Source organism: Lactuca virosa, chromosome 3 (genome assembly GCF_052849685.1).
Source record: "Lactuca virosa cultivar CGN04683 chromosome 3, Lactuca_virosa_CGN04683_v6, whole genome shotgun sequence".
In the NCBI taxonomy this organism is placed as follows: domain Eukaryota; kingdom Viridiplantae; phylum Streptophyta; class Magnoliopsida; order Asterales; family Asteraceae; genus Lactuca; species Lactuca virosa.
The window spans coordinates 370,494,872-370,511,825 of record NC_136428.1 but is presented as its reverse complement, the minus strand read 5'-3'; positions in this window follow the sequence as shown (position 1 = coordinate 370,511,825).

Genomic DNA, 16,954 nt, shown 5'->3' with positions numbered 1-16,954 from the left:
CAAGGGTACGGCCGATGTACCATATTTACGCCCAGCGTACTCGGGTCCATGATAAGCCAAAAAAATGAGATAGTTTTGCTTAAGAGTTTACCAGGAAAATTGGGCGTTAAAATTCTCCCCTAATTGAATCAGACTTCATCCTCGAAGTCCGCTGTCGTAGATAACTTTGGGTAATGCTCCCTCAGCTCTTCTGTTGGATTAGGTGTCTAAGCCCATAACTATAATTGGTATGTACTTGACCTGATAGTAGCATGGTCCATTCGGGTTGCATATCACCAGGACAATTTGTGGATGGATATTTGAGTAAGAGGTTTTTCTATGATTTATTAATATATTATAAGTTCTAATATATTAATATGAAATCATATTATTTAATAGTATTGATCAAGAATTAATTTGGAATTAATTTAGTGATCAAAAGAGACTAATTAAATTAACGAGGACTGATTATGTAAATCTATGATATATATATGGTTTGGTCTATTGATCCATGATGGGCTAAGTTTATGTAAGTTTCCATGAAGAGTTAGCCCATATAAATATGGATCATAACCCAAAGTGTATGAATTAGGGTTTACCCATGACTCTTGGATTCCTACATATATATATATATATATATATATACATAACCCCATGGCTAAAATCGGTTACAACAAGTGTTCTTGGAGTTCATAACCGATTTGTGTGCCTAGTAATCTCTCTCGAGTCATCCAATTGTTCAAGGGCGTTTTGTGAACTGTTTGAGGCATCACACTTGAGGTGCTAAGTTCTTAAACGCCAAATACATCAAGCTACAACAAAGAGGTAATTATGCTTACTATATTTTATGATTCAAGCATCAAATCATATGCTAGTTGTAGGCTTATGCTTTGGATATTTCATTGCATGTATAATTAGAGAAAACAAAGATCCAAAGCATTAGGGTTGTATGTGCACCATAGGATGTTGTAGTATGCTAAAACCCAACAGTGGTATCAGAACCTAGGATTGTTTTCTGTTATATTTGATGCATGGCTTATTTTTTCAAAGATGAAAAACTATTCTGACAGCACCTACTCGACGAGTACATGATTGGACTCGACGAGTAGGTTGTTTGTTGTCTTGAACTCGACAAGTCCATAGTTGGGCTCGACGAGTTGGATGATCAGACAACATTTTTTCGGGATTTTTGGCCTGTTTTGGATTAGAATCATTACCACAAAATGTTTTTGTTCATAAAATTTGATTTTGTTGGTATGGTAATGATTATACTCATCCAATCAAAAGATAATTGTCTAAATTTCAAGATTTGTATTAGTTTATATGAGAGGCTAATTTCTTGTAAATTGTAAATGTGAATTATCTTGACTTATGAGTTAATTTAGAACATGAAAATTATATGATAATTTTGCTTGGTAAATTTGATCTTAAATGTTTTTTAAAGTCTTCCATAACTTGTCCTCAAGTTATGGAACATCAAATTTTTTTCCATAAAAACCACATTAAACTCATAAGTTATGGAAATCAAAGGTTTTCCAAGAGTTACAAAACTTGCCCTCAAGTTTTGTTATTTGAAAAGTCTCAAATTTAGAAACTCTTGTAATTAAAAAGGTGTAACTCTTGGGTTCATAAATTAAAAAATTAATTAAATAGTTTTTAATTTTTAATTTTTATATTTAGAAGCTTGAAGTATATTAGTAGTTCAAATTGCACCTTATGGACTTTATTAAATTAATTAAAGTGTTTAATTAAAAAAGAATTAATAATTCCATAATGACATGGTTTAAGTTTAATTAAATTAAGAGTATAATTTATTAATAGATTAAAACATCTAGTATTTTAAAAGTTTAAAATACACCCTTATACTATATAAAATTAAAAGTTGAATAATTATATATGTATAAGTTAAAGAGTCAGTCTTACCGTTAGTAGGTCTCATTCACGAAGCCGATCTATAAGGGGGGTATAAGGTTACTGCTTATAAAATGGTGGTTTAATGGGTGTCCACTCTCACCCACCCCTTCCTTAACTGGTGGAGGGTCGTTAGCCGAACGGGTAGGATAGGACATTAAATCTCATTAAAAGTATAATGAAAATACAAAGTAACTAAACACTTATAAATTCTCAATCTTAGTTACTTAAGAAAAATGTGAATTTGGTGCTAACCCATGAAATTGCACTTTGCACCTTGCCAAGTCATTAGTGGAGCGTGTGTGGTTAACCGGCACACTAACTTGGACTAACAAGGGTGGCAAAGGGTAGCTCGATGTTTGTCATAGATCAATGAAGCGTGTGTGGTTAACCGGCACATTGATTAGGTGATAAATGACATCGAGAGTACCAAACTAATTTGCATGGTTATTCACACCTTGTTTGTGATCATCGGCATCCCAGTCACAAACTTGAAGGGCACAATCGAGATTTAAACATGCCATTGAAAAGTTAAACGAATCTCAAAAGATCTAGGAATTTCAATTCATTTAAAACTTAATAATCAATTTCGTTTTTCATGGTGGAAATCGGTAAATCGTCATTTACCTACCTTCAAATATTTTGCAATTGAATTACCGCATCCCTCTTCCGAATTGTAAAATATTGTGTTGGGTCCTAGCCTTAATATTTCATTTGGGTGTTATATTAAGGACTTAAATCAACTAACTTGAATTTCTCCCTTGTAGATATCTAGTTCAGACAACTATGGTCTACCTTATCCTTTTGGAAAAAGTTTTCTTTATAAAGATGATATCCCACAAGACGATCGAGGTGAAAGATTAATCCCTTCTTCGTGCTGTAATGGAACTTCACTTCCTCCACCTCCTCCAATAATTCTCCCTGACCCACAAGTTCAAAGACTTGAAAAGTTCAAGGTCACTCAAGCTCTATTGGCAAGCAAACACAAAGATGGAAGATCTGTGTGTGCACATGTATTGGAGATGAAGTCACACATTGACAGGATGTGAATGTTATGCTTCGATGTTTTGAGGAAGTTGGCCATTGACTGGGTTCTTCAGTCACTTCCTGAGTCGTATAGTCAGTTCATTAAGGACTACTATATGACAGATCACGACATGACCCTTATCGATCTTACCTATTTGCTTGTTGCTGCTGAATCAACAATGATTTGGCGCACTGGTAACGCAAATTTGGTTGGAAGATCTACTTCCCAAACTTCCATGGACATTGACAATGGAAACATTGGAAGTCCAAAAAAGTCTTCTCTTCCCAATGGAAATGGATCGTCTTGTTGGATAAGGTGTCTAAGTCCATAACTTATTTGGTATATACTTGACCCGATCCGGCATGGTCCATTTGGGTTGCACTTCACTCGAACTATTTATATGGATAATATTATGAGAAGAGTATATTTGTGACTTATTAATATATTATAAGTTATAATATATTAATATGAAATCATATTATTTAATTAGTATTGATCTTAAATTAATTATGAATTAGTTTAGTGATCAAAAGGTGACTAATTAAATAATGGGCTATTATATTTATATAGTGTGGGCTAATACTGATTAGGAAATGGGCTAGGCTTATATGGGAGTCCATGGATGATCCATGGAGCTTTTAACCCATGGATCCTTGGAAAAAGAAAAGACATGGGTTATTAGGGTTTGCATGGTTCATAACCCTAATCATCTACACTATATAAAGAGGCTTGTGGTGCTTGAAAAGACATTATGTGTGTGTGCATAAGAGTGGCCGATTTCTAGAGTGCTTGTATACTCTCTCATAAGTTTTCCAAGTTTGTGATGATTTGTGATTTCCATTTGAGGCATTCACATTATTGGTGCTATGCTCTCAAACTCCTAAGGAATCAACTCACTACTAAAGTTATGTAATTCTTCTAGTATCTTTTATGTTTAAAAGTACCCCATGCCATGCTAGATAGGTTATGGACCTTGGAAAATTATTTTGCATGTATTTTAGACAAACATAGATCCAAGGTTTCTAGGGTTGCATGAACACCTTAGGAGTGTTAGTATGCTCAAAACCCAACAGTGGTATCAGAGCCTAGGCTTGTTTGTTTGATACTTGATGCAAAATGGTTAAAAAAATTGAAAATTTGAGCTGTCTGGACAGTGGACTCGCCGAGTCCATGGGGGGACTGGACGAGTCCAAGTGAAAACTCATCCTACTCGTCGAGTAGGTTCCTGCACTCGACGAGTAGGAGGCTCTAACTGCAGTTTTTCGACTTTTGCTGCTGGAAATGGACTAGAAACATTACCCTAAACTATGTTGATGTTTTAAAACCTGTTTTAGATGGTGTAATGTTTATGCTAATCCAATTACAATGGCTAATATCAAAATTACGTGTTTATATGTGTTCATGTGTTCTTGAAATTTTGATATGATGTTCATGTTCTTATGAATTATTGTTAGATCATAGGGATTATTTGCTAAATTGTTTATTGATTAATTCTTGATCATTTATGTGTTTTAATGGAGTCCATAAATTTGTCCTCAAGTTATGGATTTCCAAAGGTCACTTTCTTTTATGCATATTTAAAACACATAAGTTACATGAAAATGAAGAGTCTTCATTTTTATGAACCTTTAATTCATAAGTTATGAATTAAAAGTTTTGAATAGTTTCAAAACTTGTCCTCAAGTTTTGGAATTTGTAAAGTTGCACACACTTTAATATACTTTAATTCCAACCCTTAGAGTTTTAAAAGTTAAAATTCAACCCTTATACTATTTATAACATTAATGGTTAATTATTATATATATATGTATAAGATTAAGTCGTTTTACCGTTAGTAGGCCTCATTCACGAAGCCGGTCTATAAGGGGGGTATAAGGTTGTTGCCTATAAAATGGCAGCTTAATGGGTGTCCATTCTCACCCACCGCTTCCTTGATCGGTGGAGGGTCGTTAGCCGAACGGGTAGGACAATGACTTTAAATTCTCATTAAAAGTATAATGAATATTATAAAGTAACTAAATGTTTTTATAAATTCCCAATCTTAGTTACTTTAGGAAAATGTGAAAATGGTGCTAACCCATGAAATTCACACTTTGTACCTTACCAAGTCGTTGGTGGAGCGTGTGTGGTTAACCGGCACACTAACTTGGACTATTAAGGATCACGAAGGGTGACTTAATGTTTATCATAGATCGGTGGAGCGCGTGTGGTTAACCGGCACATTGATTAGGTGATAATATTAAGGGTACCAAGTGAATTTGCATGGTTATTCACACCTTGTTTTGTGATCCTCGGCATCCCAGTCACAAAACTTGAAGGGCACAATCGAGATTGAAACATGCCATTGAAAAGTTCAATGAATCTCAAAAGAATCTAGGAATTTCAAAGCCAATTAAACCTAATAATTCATTTCGTTTTTCATGGTGGAAATTGGTGAATCGTCATTCACCTACCTTCAAATATGTTATGGCTTAGATTACGACATCCCTCTTCTAAGTTATAATATATTGTGTTGGATCCTAGCCTTAATATCACATTTGGGTGTCTTATTAAGGATTCGATATATCTAATCTAAACTTGTTTTCTTCTTTTCAGATGTCTTTCAATAACAATGCTTCGGGCTCTAACCCTACTGGCTCCTTCTCTCTCATGAACCTTTGTGGGAGAGTCCTCTTCGATGGTTCCAACTTCATGTATTGGATCCGGAACATCAGGATGGTTACTCGTTACGAGGACATGGAATATGTCCTCGACAAGGAGCTAAAGGAGCTTGATGAGTCCACTGCTACTCCTGAGGAGATCGCTGAATACAGGACACATGAGAGAGATGCCACCAAAGTGGCATGCATCATGATGGCCACAATGACAGCTGAACTCCAAAAGTCCTATGAGGACTATTACCCTTTTGAGATGCATCAGGATCTGATGGAAAGGTACCATCAGAGTGCTCGTCAAGAGCGGTATGAAATAATCTCCTCCATGATAACAACCCGTATGAAGGATAGCGAACCTATCACAGGCCACATGCAGAAAATGCAAAGGTATGTGGACCGTCTACTGAAACTGAATGTGAACTTCCCAGAGGAGTTGGCAATTGATATCCTTTTGCACTCCTTACCCTCGTGTTATGATCAATTCTGTATTACATACCACATGAACAAGGAGGAAGTCACACTCAGTAAGCTTCAAGGACTTCTGAAGACCGCCGAAAGTGGTCTTAAAGGTAAGTCGGTTGTTACTCCTACTCCTACAACAACCCCTGTTTTGGCTATCGGGCAAGGCAAAGGGAAGAAGAGGAAGCACCCTTCAAAGGGTACCAAGGTAAAGTATCTTGAAGGCTCCTCATCTGGAACCAAAAGTGGTTCTATCACTCCTTCTGCCATCCCTAAGTATGCTGAATGCTTCTACTGTCAGAATAAGGGGCACTGGAAGCGAAACTGGCCAACGTACTTGCAGGATGTCAAGGATGGGAAAGTGAAACCATCCCATGCAGATATTTACACTATATTGTCTAATAACTCACCATATTCTAACTCTTAGGTGCTTGATACAGGATGTGGAATTCACATATGTTTTGATTTGCAGGGCCTAAGAAGAAGTGAGGATGTGGAGCACGGGAAGATAAACCTGATCATGGGGAATAGGAAGGCTTCACCTGTTTCCAAGATTAGAGTTTATACTTTGTTGCTAAATAGGGGGTTAAAGTTAGATTTGAATAAATGTATGTACTCGTCAGAAATGGCGAGGAATATTATTTCCTTTCATGCTTTGTACAAACAAGGTTTTACCTTTTCTTTTGATAATGAAGTTGGCAGTATTAATGCTTTCTTTAATAATGTTTTTTATTTTAAAGCATTACCTTGTGATGGTGTGTATGAAGCTGTATCGGTTGTAGATACTTTAGGAAATAATGTGTTGTGTATTGATTCTTCTACTAGCTTGGATAAAGCATCTTTATGGCATTGTCGTCTTGGACATGTAAGCAAGAAACACATAGGCCAGCTCCAAAAGAATGGAGTCTTGGAGTCGTTCGACCTTAAGTCGGATGATAGTTGTGAATCTTGTCTACTTGGAAAAATGACAAAATCACCCTTCACTGGTACTTGTGCAAGGGGTGAGGGTTTGCTGGACCTTATACATATTGATGTATATGGACCATTCAAAACCGCCACAAGGGATGCTAATCACTATTATGTGACTTTTATTGATGATTTTAGTAGATATGGTTATGTCTACTTAATCAAACATAAGTCAGAAACTTTTGAAAGGTTTAAAGAGTTTAAACAGGAAGTAGAAAATCAATTGGGCAGGAACATTAAGATGCTTCGATCCGATCGAGGTGGTGAGTATCTTAGCACTGAGTTCCTCGACTATCTTAAGGAGTGTGGGATTGTATCACAATTGACACCTCCCAAGACACCACAGCTGAATGGTGTGGCTGAGAGGCGTAATCGAACTTTGTGGGACATGGTTCGCTCTATGATGAGTCGAGCTTCGCTACAAATATCTTTTTGGGGGTATGCCTTAGAAACTGTCGCCTACATCCTTAATCTAGTCCCTACAAAGAAGGTTTCCAAAACACCTCATGAGATATGGACTGGGAAAGTTCCCAATTTGGACCACATCAAGATTTGGGGTTGCGAGGCTTTCGTGAGGCGCGAGACTCATGATAAGCTCGAACCTCGAAGTGAAAGGTGTATTTTCATCGGCTACCCACAAAAATCCTTTGGTTACCTCTTCTATAGACCCAGTGAGAATGTGGTCTTTGTGGCTAGGAGAGGGGTCTTTTGAGAGAGAGAGAGAGTTTATAAGCCAAGGAGACAGTGGGAGGCAAATTGACCTTGAAGAAATTCAAGAGTCAATTGGTGAAGGAACCTCAGACACTAGCAATCAACCTGAGGAGGAAACTCTTGTTGATCCGACTGAGGAGTCTGTACCTCCGAGGCGTTCCACAAGGGTCAGGAACACACCTGAGTTTTATTATGGATTTCATATTACTACGGAAGGTGATACATTTATCAGTGATAGTACACTGGTAAATCTGGATGAACCTAACAGTGTTAAGGAAGCCATGGCAGGCCCGGAGTCTGCTAAATGGAAGGAGGCTATGGACAGCGAGATACAGTCCATGTATGACAATCAAGTTTGGAACTTGGTTGACAATGTACCGGGCCGTAAGACAGTCGGGTGCAAATTGATCTTCAAGAAGAAGACCGACATGGATGGGAAGGTGCACACTTATAAAGCGCGACTGGTCGCGATGGGTTTTACTCAGACTCAGGGTATTGATTATTATGAAAAAATTTCACCAGTGGCAAAGATTAAGTCTATTAGGGTTATGCTAGCCATTGCTGCATTTCATGATTATGAAATATGGCAAATGGACGTCAAAACCGCTTTCCTTAACAGAAAGTTGGCTGAGGATGTTTACATGAATCAGCCAGAGGGTTTTGTTAGTGCAGAGTACCCTAATAGAGTGTGCAAGCTTGAGAAATCCATTTATGGATTGAAACAAGCATATCGAAGCTGGAATCTTTGTTTCGATGAGAAGGTCAAAGAGTTTGGCTTCTCGAGAAGTGAAGATGAGTCATGCGTGTATGTAAGAGCTAGTGGGAGTATAGTTAGCTTTTTGGTACTGTATGTATATGACATACTACTCATAGGAAATGACGTCCCAACCTTGCAGGAGGTTAAGTCCTGGCTTGAGAAGTGTTTTGCTATGAAGGACCTTGGGGAAGCTGCCTATATCCTAGGGATAAGGATATTAAGAGAAAGGAGTAAAAGACTAATTGGACTTAGTCAGAGTACCTACTTGGATAAGGTGTTGAAGAGGTTCAACATGCAGAATTCCAAGAAAGGAGAATTACCAATCCAAAGCAATGCCAAAACGAGCAAGGATCAGAGCCCGAGTACAGAGGCTGAGATAGCTGAGATGAGTCGATTACCTTATGCTTCCGCTGTTGGCTCGATCATGTATGCTATGACTTGTACCCGCCCTGATGTGGCCTTCGCTTTGAGCATGGTCAGCAGATATCAGGGGAACCCTGGCAAGGCTCATTGGACTGCAGTAAAGAATATTCTCAAGTACCTGCGGAGGAGTAAGGATTGGATCCTTACCCTTGGTGGGAGTGATGACTTGAGAGTAATAGGGTATAGTGATGCTAGTTTTCAGACTGATAGGGATAAATTCCGCTCTTAGTCGGGCTGGGTCTTTACCCTAAATGGAGGGGCAATCACTTGGAAGAGTTCCAAACAGGAGACTGTAGCTGATTCGACTTGTGAATCAGAGTACATAGCAGCGAGTGAAGCGGCAAAGGAGGCGATATGGCTAAAGAACTTCATCGGAGACCTTGGAGTTGTACCAACTATTAAGGAGCCTATGGAGATTTTCTGTGACAGCAATAGTGCGGTTGCCTTAGCCAAGGAACCAAGAGATCATGGCAGATCCCGACACATTGACAGAAAATATCACTTCATAAGACACAAGATAGAAGAAGGACTCCTCGTGGCAAAGAGGGTATCGTCGGATGAGAACCCTGTGGACCCCCTTACGAAGGGAATGACGAGGGTTAGGCATCTGCAGCATGCGAGGCGCATCGGGCTGAGGGACGATATTAGTTTTACAGATTAGATAGTTATTACTGAAACTTGTAAAATGTAATCGACGTTTGATGATGAATAAAAGTTGTGATTTATTTATGAGTAAGGTGTTGCTATCATTGTCAATTATTTACTATTGTTTCAGATTTGCATGTTTTGACTTCCAGAATAAATTACTTTATTCAAATTCTCCACAGTCGGTCATATGTTGGAAGTAGGTATGAATCAAGACTGTCATGAATTGGGCTTGTAGATGACTAAAGGTGTTTAGTCATAGCAATGGTTGCTACAACATTCATGAGTGCTCATAAGTTATGAGTATTGGATTAAACCCACGCTCACTTCTATCACTTCATGGAATTTATCTCGAGTGATCGTGAGACGGTAATATCATATAAGTCTTCAACCTAGAGATATGAGTTGTTGCCTATGAGTTGGTTGTGCATTGATTGCACGAAAACGCATCAGTAACTTGATGTTATAAAACGTGCCTTTGTGTACAATTCAATAAGTAGTAGAACAAGCATATGAGTGGAAGTTTATCTGTTCCTTCTTGGATTAGGAATGATATCTGGGCCCCTCGATATTTTGTTTTGACCTATGTACCGGGCCCGGTTAGAACTAAATTGATGTGTTCGATTAAGTTCTTTGTCAAACAAATCGGAAATCGGGAAACAAACTGCTGGACGATAAGTAAGACATTGTTCCATGTATTTGTCTGGCTGATATCATGAGAGCAGAGGATTATATGATCACTTATCTAAAATGGTGCTTCATAGTTCAACAGAGTTTTCGAGAGCTACGATTTCCGGTTGGTTCCTGAAGCTATATAGGCAAATACAGTTATTAGACTTATCCAAGTGGGAGACTGTTGGATAAGGTGTCTAAGTCCATAACTTATTTGGTATATACTTGACCCGATCCGACATGGTCCATTTGGGTTGCACTTCACCCGAACTATTTATATGGATAATATTATGAGAAGAGTATATTTGTGATTATTAATATATTATAAGTTATAATATATTAATATGAAATCATATTATTTAATTAGTATTGATCTTAAATTAATTATGTATTAGTTTAGTGATCAAAAGGTGACTAATTAAATAATGGGCTATTATATTTATATAGTGTGGGCTAATACTCATTAGGAAATGGGCTAGGCTTATATAGGAGTCCATGGATGATCCATGGAGCTTTTAACCCATGGATCCTTGGAAAAGGAAAAGACATGGGTTATTAGGGTTTGCATGGTTCATAACCCTAATCATCTACACTATATAAAGAGGCTTGTGGTGCTTGAAAAGACACTATGTGTGTGTGCATAAGAGTGGCCGATTTCTAGAGTGCTTGTATACTCTCTCATAAGTTTTCCAAGTTTGTGGTGATTTGTGATTTCCATTTGAGGCATTCACATTATTGGTGCTAGGCTCTCAAACTCCTAAGGAATCAACTCACTACTAAAGGTATGTAATTCTTCTAGTATCTTTTATGTTTAAAAGTACCCCATGCCATGCTAGATAGGTTATGGACCTTGGAAAATTATTTTGCATGTATTTTAGACAAACATAGATCCAAGGTTTCTAGGGTTGCATGAACACCTTAGGAGTGTTAGTATGCTCAAAACCCAACACGTCTATGGTTAAGTCAATTGACCAAATGGTAAAGAGAAAGGCTAAGTCTGAGATAGTCCTGTGTACCATTACATAAGAGTCTGTTTATTTCTATTGCCAATAGAAGAGGTATTGGTTGCGAAGCTGCCATATTTACCTGAAAGATCGCAAGGATGGTAAAAGTCAAAATTTTTGACTCTACATCAGGTAAAGTCCACTGTCTAACTCTATTAAGTTCTTATTGGGAGATTCTTAATACATGATGTAATGTAATTATATTTTGATGTTTTGTAGAATCAAAGAAATGAAAGGAAGCTTAAAGGAAGAGTAAGCTGATTTTGATTGTGAAAAGATGGATTTCAATTGCATGGTTCGATGATCAGAATTTTGAGTTGCTGCTTAAGAGTTATGATAGATTGCTTAGGAATAGATAACAACATAGTTTTCATATGTATTTGCATTGTAAGGACAAGTTTTCCGCACTTTTATAAATAAAGAAAAGTTTTTTTTATTTTTTAAGTTTCCTTACAATGGCATTTGTGAAAATTGTTGCTTATATGTTTCCATTGATAGCAATATTGGAAAATGAATTTGATTCTTTCGTTTGTGGTAGTGTCATAATTTACCAAATAAGGAAAGATTCTCATCACCCAAGTTTCAGTTGGATAGAAACTTGGAATCATGCAACTTGTATTGTGTGATGAATGAGAACTTCATCTTTGGGAAATTAAGACTAATTCATTGTTCACATGTATATGTGAGTCAAGTGAAGAACTAGGGGATCGGGTACACTTGGTTGTGCGCTGATCAGGTCCACCACAAAGAACGATAAGACTATTCGTTATGATTTACTAAAGTTTAGTAAATATGGTTATGCTTACAAGATTAAGTGTAATTCTGAATCATTAAAAAAGGTTCAATGTATGAATGAATAAGAAGAATCAAATTAGGCAGAAAGATAAAAGTTTCTCCAATCTGAGAAGAAGGGAGAGTACTTGAGTATCGTGCTTTATGATTATCTTAGTAATTATGAAACCATATCACAATTGATGCTCTAAGGACATATTATTGCATTTTTATGGCTAAGAAAGGGGATCGTGAATTGTTGAAATGGTTAAATCAAGAAGATAAATCATACTTCGTTCCAAAATCAGGTCTTAGAGTCATACTCCAAGATTGTAACTTGAGTGACATGGTCTTAAGAAAGGTTTATAACACTCATCAAATGTAGAGTAAAATGTTTCTTACTATTGTACATTTGAAATTGGTAAGTTGTGACGTTTTGGATAAGAAAAAGACCAACTAAAACCAATTATGCGATGTGTTTGTCTTGATAAGAAACCGCACTAACTCTTGAATATTTGTTTGTCAAGTAGTGTTCCTTGACAAAGTGAATCTTATATGTCAAGAGGTCAGTGGCAGTCTTAAAGATCTTGAAGAGTTTCAAGAACTAATCAAGAGTAAACCTATTGTTTATCAATAGCACACGACTTGAGGTTTATAACCTATCGTGTTGACATATTCTTGTTTCTATGCCCATTTGATAACGTCTATTTTATGCATATATTTATGATGTTTTCTTATTATTTTATACTATGTTTTTATGTTATTTAGAACTAAAGGATACTTAATATGTTTTGAAATATTCAATTACAGTTAAAATGGCAGCTGGAATACAAAAGGAAGAGAATAGAGCTGAAAAGATGCAAAAATGATATTGCTGGCAGATTGACCCCTCTTCAGTGTTTCGGGTATATCTGATGACTCGTAAGTCATATGGACGAGATTCAAAATGTTCTGAAAAGTAGACGAAATTTCCTACGACTTATGTGAGAGGGTCTTTTTTCTAATTCGGCATTTATCTTATCCACAATCGGCCTTGAAGATGAAGCATAAAAGCTGGACGGAAATTCCCTCCAAGTTACTTATTCCCCAAGCACCACTTACCTTATTTTTATTTGCTTAATCCCTAAGCCACCATTAGTTTCCTTATTCCTATCCAACTCTAACATTCCATATTAATTCCATCTCCATTCAACTATAAATACCCCATATCATTCACCCATTTTCAGAATCTATGATATTCCACTTCGACTTGTGCGACAAGAAAACTTCATAACTGCCGTTTTGAGGGTCTAGAAGGCGGCCGGAAGGCCGTTAAGCTGAAAGGAGCGAATATCTGAAGGATTAGAGAGCGGATTCGTGTCGATAATCATGTGGTTTGTTATCGTGACCATGTTTAGCATTCCACTGTGATACTATTATGTTTTTACTTTCTGATTTTGGTGTCAAAACCATTTGCTTTGAGTTTATGATTAGATGAAACCTTCATTATCGGATTAATTGCTATATTTGATTGTTTTATTCATGTTTAATTTATCTTGTTAAGCTTGTTAAAAGATCCTTATGTGTTAATGACAATTATTTTCTGTTAATTATTAAGTATATCGAGTTGTATGAACATCTGCTTGATTGCTTGCCTCTTATGATTTTGATGACCATCAAGATTATATGCCTAGGAATAGTGAACATGAAACTAGGGTTAACTAGTAAATAAGTAAATTAATATGTGAGTATATGTGACGACCAATCACATATAAGAGATTTGTCTTCCTGCCAGTTTATCGAGATTTGTTATTTAGTTGTTCGTTTGAGATTTAATAAACCCTTTCTTTACTGCTTTTGTGTGTTTTGTGTAACCTATAATCAAAAATTTTAAATTAATTCACTACCGTTCCCCTTGAGTTCGACACCCTTGCTTATCAAAGCTATAATATACTTGATCGGGTTCACTGCCTGTAAGGTGTGGTTTAGATTCGATAAAATACGAATTATAAATAATAACTAGTGCATTAAAAATACACATCAAGTTTTTGGTGCCGTTGCCAGGGACGGTTTTCAATTAATTTAGTTTGTTTGATTATTCGTTATTTGTTTTTAATTTTTAGTTTTATTTTATGTTTATTTTTATTTTCATTGATATCATGTCACTTGTCGGGAAGGTTTTTGTTTTTATGTACAGGAATTCGTGATCATATGCATTGCTTGGTTTTACTTTTTGCATGGGTTTCGAGATTGCAAGCGATTAGGGAATTCTTGACTTGTTTAGTCTACTACTTTGGTGATTTGTCCGACTCAGTCCATGAGGAGTAGTATAGCAAGGCGTATCGTGGTGGTTAAGTGGAAGACCGAGCTCTTGCTGTTCTTGACTAGTTTGGTCAACTCTTGTTCTACTTATTAGTTAATGGTGCAAAGAAAACAAAGGAAATAGTCTGACAAGTCCCGAAAGTTTTTGTATTCACAAACCACCTCTTGCATGAAAGGGATTTAATCAACAATTGTTGCTTAATTTCGACGAAGACGAGTGATCGTGATATCCTTTTTAGTTATTTTGGTTTGCTATTTTTTTGTTATTTTAGTGAGTTTTTATTTTTATTTTTATTTTTAGTTTGTTTAAATTTTGTTTTCCATGTTGATGCTCTTGATGTTTCAGATCTTTGCAGAATTTTTGCCCTTCGGATGCTTTCAGAAATTTCAACAATTGGGGTCGAATCTGATTTTTCACGAGAGAAAAAGTTGTGTGAGAGTTTGAAGTTTACAATCGAGAGCCACGACTTTTAATAAGTGTAGGGTGCGTGTCGATATTGTGAGAGTTTATTATATAAAAGAGTGGCATTTCTACCATACATTGATTCCTATGGCATGGATGAGCTGTTCCCACACCATGGAGTTTTATTTTGATGCAAAGCAGAATTATTGTCCTGGCTGCCACGACATGGTGGACACTTTCCTATGTCGTGGGGGAGTTTTTCATCGCGAGAGGAGGCTGCCATTTTCGATACCACAACGTGGCCACCAATTACCACGCCGTGGCTATGCTATTATTCACAATATAGATTTTACTTCACTCGACGACACGATGTGGTTGACACTTTCCCATGTTGTGGACACTACACATTGCATTAGTTTTCAATTCTTTGCACCACATTTCAGAAGTCGATTTTCTTGATTTTATTTTCTGGCACATTCAGAAGCAGCAGTTCCAGTTTTCTATCTTTCAGCACATTTATGGAGCAACTTTTAGCAGCCCCAGTCGATCTCGCCACTGCTACCCCAGGGGAGTCTGTTCCTTTTTCTCTTTTGTTTACTGTTTTTATGTGCTTAATTAGTTTTATGCATACAATGAGGGCATTGTATGAAATAAGTGTGGGGTAGGGGTCGAAAAAGGAATTTAAATTGGAAAATTAAAAATTGCTAGATTAGGAAAATTTAAAATTTTGAAAACTTGAAATAATAGTTTAATTTAGGAAAATCTAGTAATAATTAAATTTTTTTTCCTAATATTGTGTGGGATGATCCGATGAGAACCCAAATGTTTACTTGAGCCAACACAAGTTATAGTGTATTTGTGGCTTCCCATTTCCTAGTGAAAAGTCATGAGGTATGAAAGGTAATCTGGTAGTTTATATGACATAATATGTTCTGCAGCCTAAACCTGAAATCTATCCAGGAGAGCTTATGTAGTCATTGCACTTAGACTAATACCTTAACTAATAAAGGTTGAAGTTAAGCTCCTTGCTTAAGCATGTAGGATGTGAGCGAAAAAAGTGAGATATTAGAGAGAGAGAGAGAGAGAGAGAGAGAAATTACCAAAAAGTTGAAAGAATTTTGGAGCGGTCAAGTATGAAATCCAAAGCTCAAAATTTTGAAAAATCAAAAAGTTGAAGATACCAAACATCAAACAAAAAGGTGGTGAATTCAAAGAAATCAAAGCAAATATCAAAGAAGAGATGAATTCCAATAGCTCCATTATGGTATCAAAGTGTAATTCTTTCTAGAGTTTATGTATGCTTGGTAGTTTAACCAAAAATACCTTGAGGTTAAGAAAGATTTCTGAGGACTGATTCGGAGGGTTGCAAAAATGAATGTCGTATAAGCTAAGGGGTGAAGGTTCATAAAGATTGCGAGTATTTAGGAGTGAGAAGTTCTTAGGAATTGTAGACACAAATACATGCATTGCGGTTTTGGGATGGCTGGGTTTGAAATGGATTATTCTATGCGATATTGGTGAGATAATAAAATCAATTTTGCTTAAGGGCAAGCAAAAGGCTAGTGTGGGTTAGTTTGATAATGTCTATTTTATGCATATATTTATGATGTTTTCTTATTATTTTATACTATATTTTTATGTTATTTAGAACTAAAAGATACTTAATATGTTTTGAAATATTCAATTACAGTTAAAATGGGACCTGGAATACAAAAGGAAGAGAATGGAGCTGAAAAAAATGCAAAAAGGATATTGCTGGCAGATTGACCCTTCCTCAGTGTTTCGGGTATATCTGATGACTCGTAAGTGTAATTGACGAGATTCAAAATGTTCTTAAAATTAGACAAAATTTCCTATGACTTATGTGAGAGGGTCTTTTTGCTAATTCGGCATTTATCTTATCCACAATCGGCCTTGAAGATGAAGCATAAAAGCTGGACGGAAATTCCCTCCAAGTTACTTATTCCCCAAGCACCACTTACCTTATTTTTATTTGCTTAATCCCTAAGCCACCATTAGTTTCCTTATTCCTATCCAACTCTAACATTCCATATTAATTCCATCTCCATTCAACTATAAATACCCCATATCATTCACCCATTTTCAGAATCTATGATATTCCACTTCGACTTGTGCGACAAGAAAACTTCATAACTGCCGTTTTGAGGGTCTAGAAGGCGGCCGGAAGGCCGTTAAGCTGAAAGGAGCGAATATCTGAAGGATTAGAGAGCGGATTCGTGTCGATAATCATGTGGTTTGTTATCGTGACCA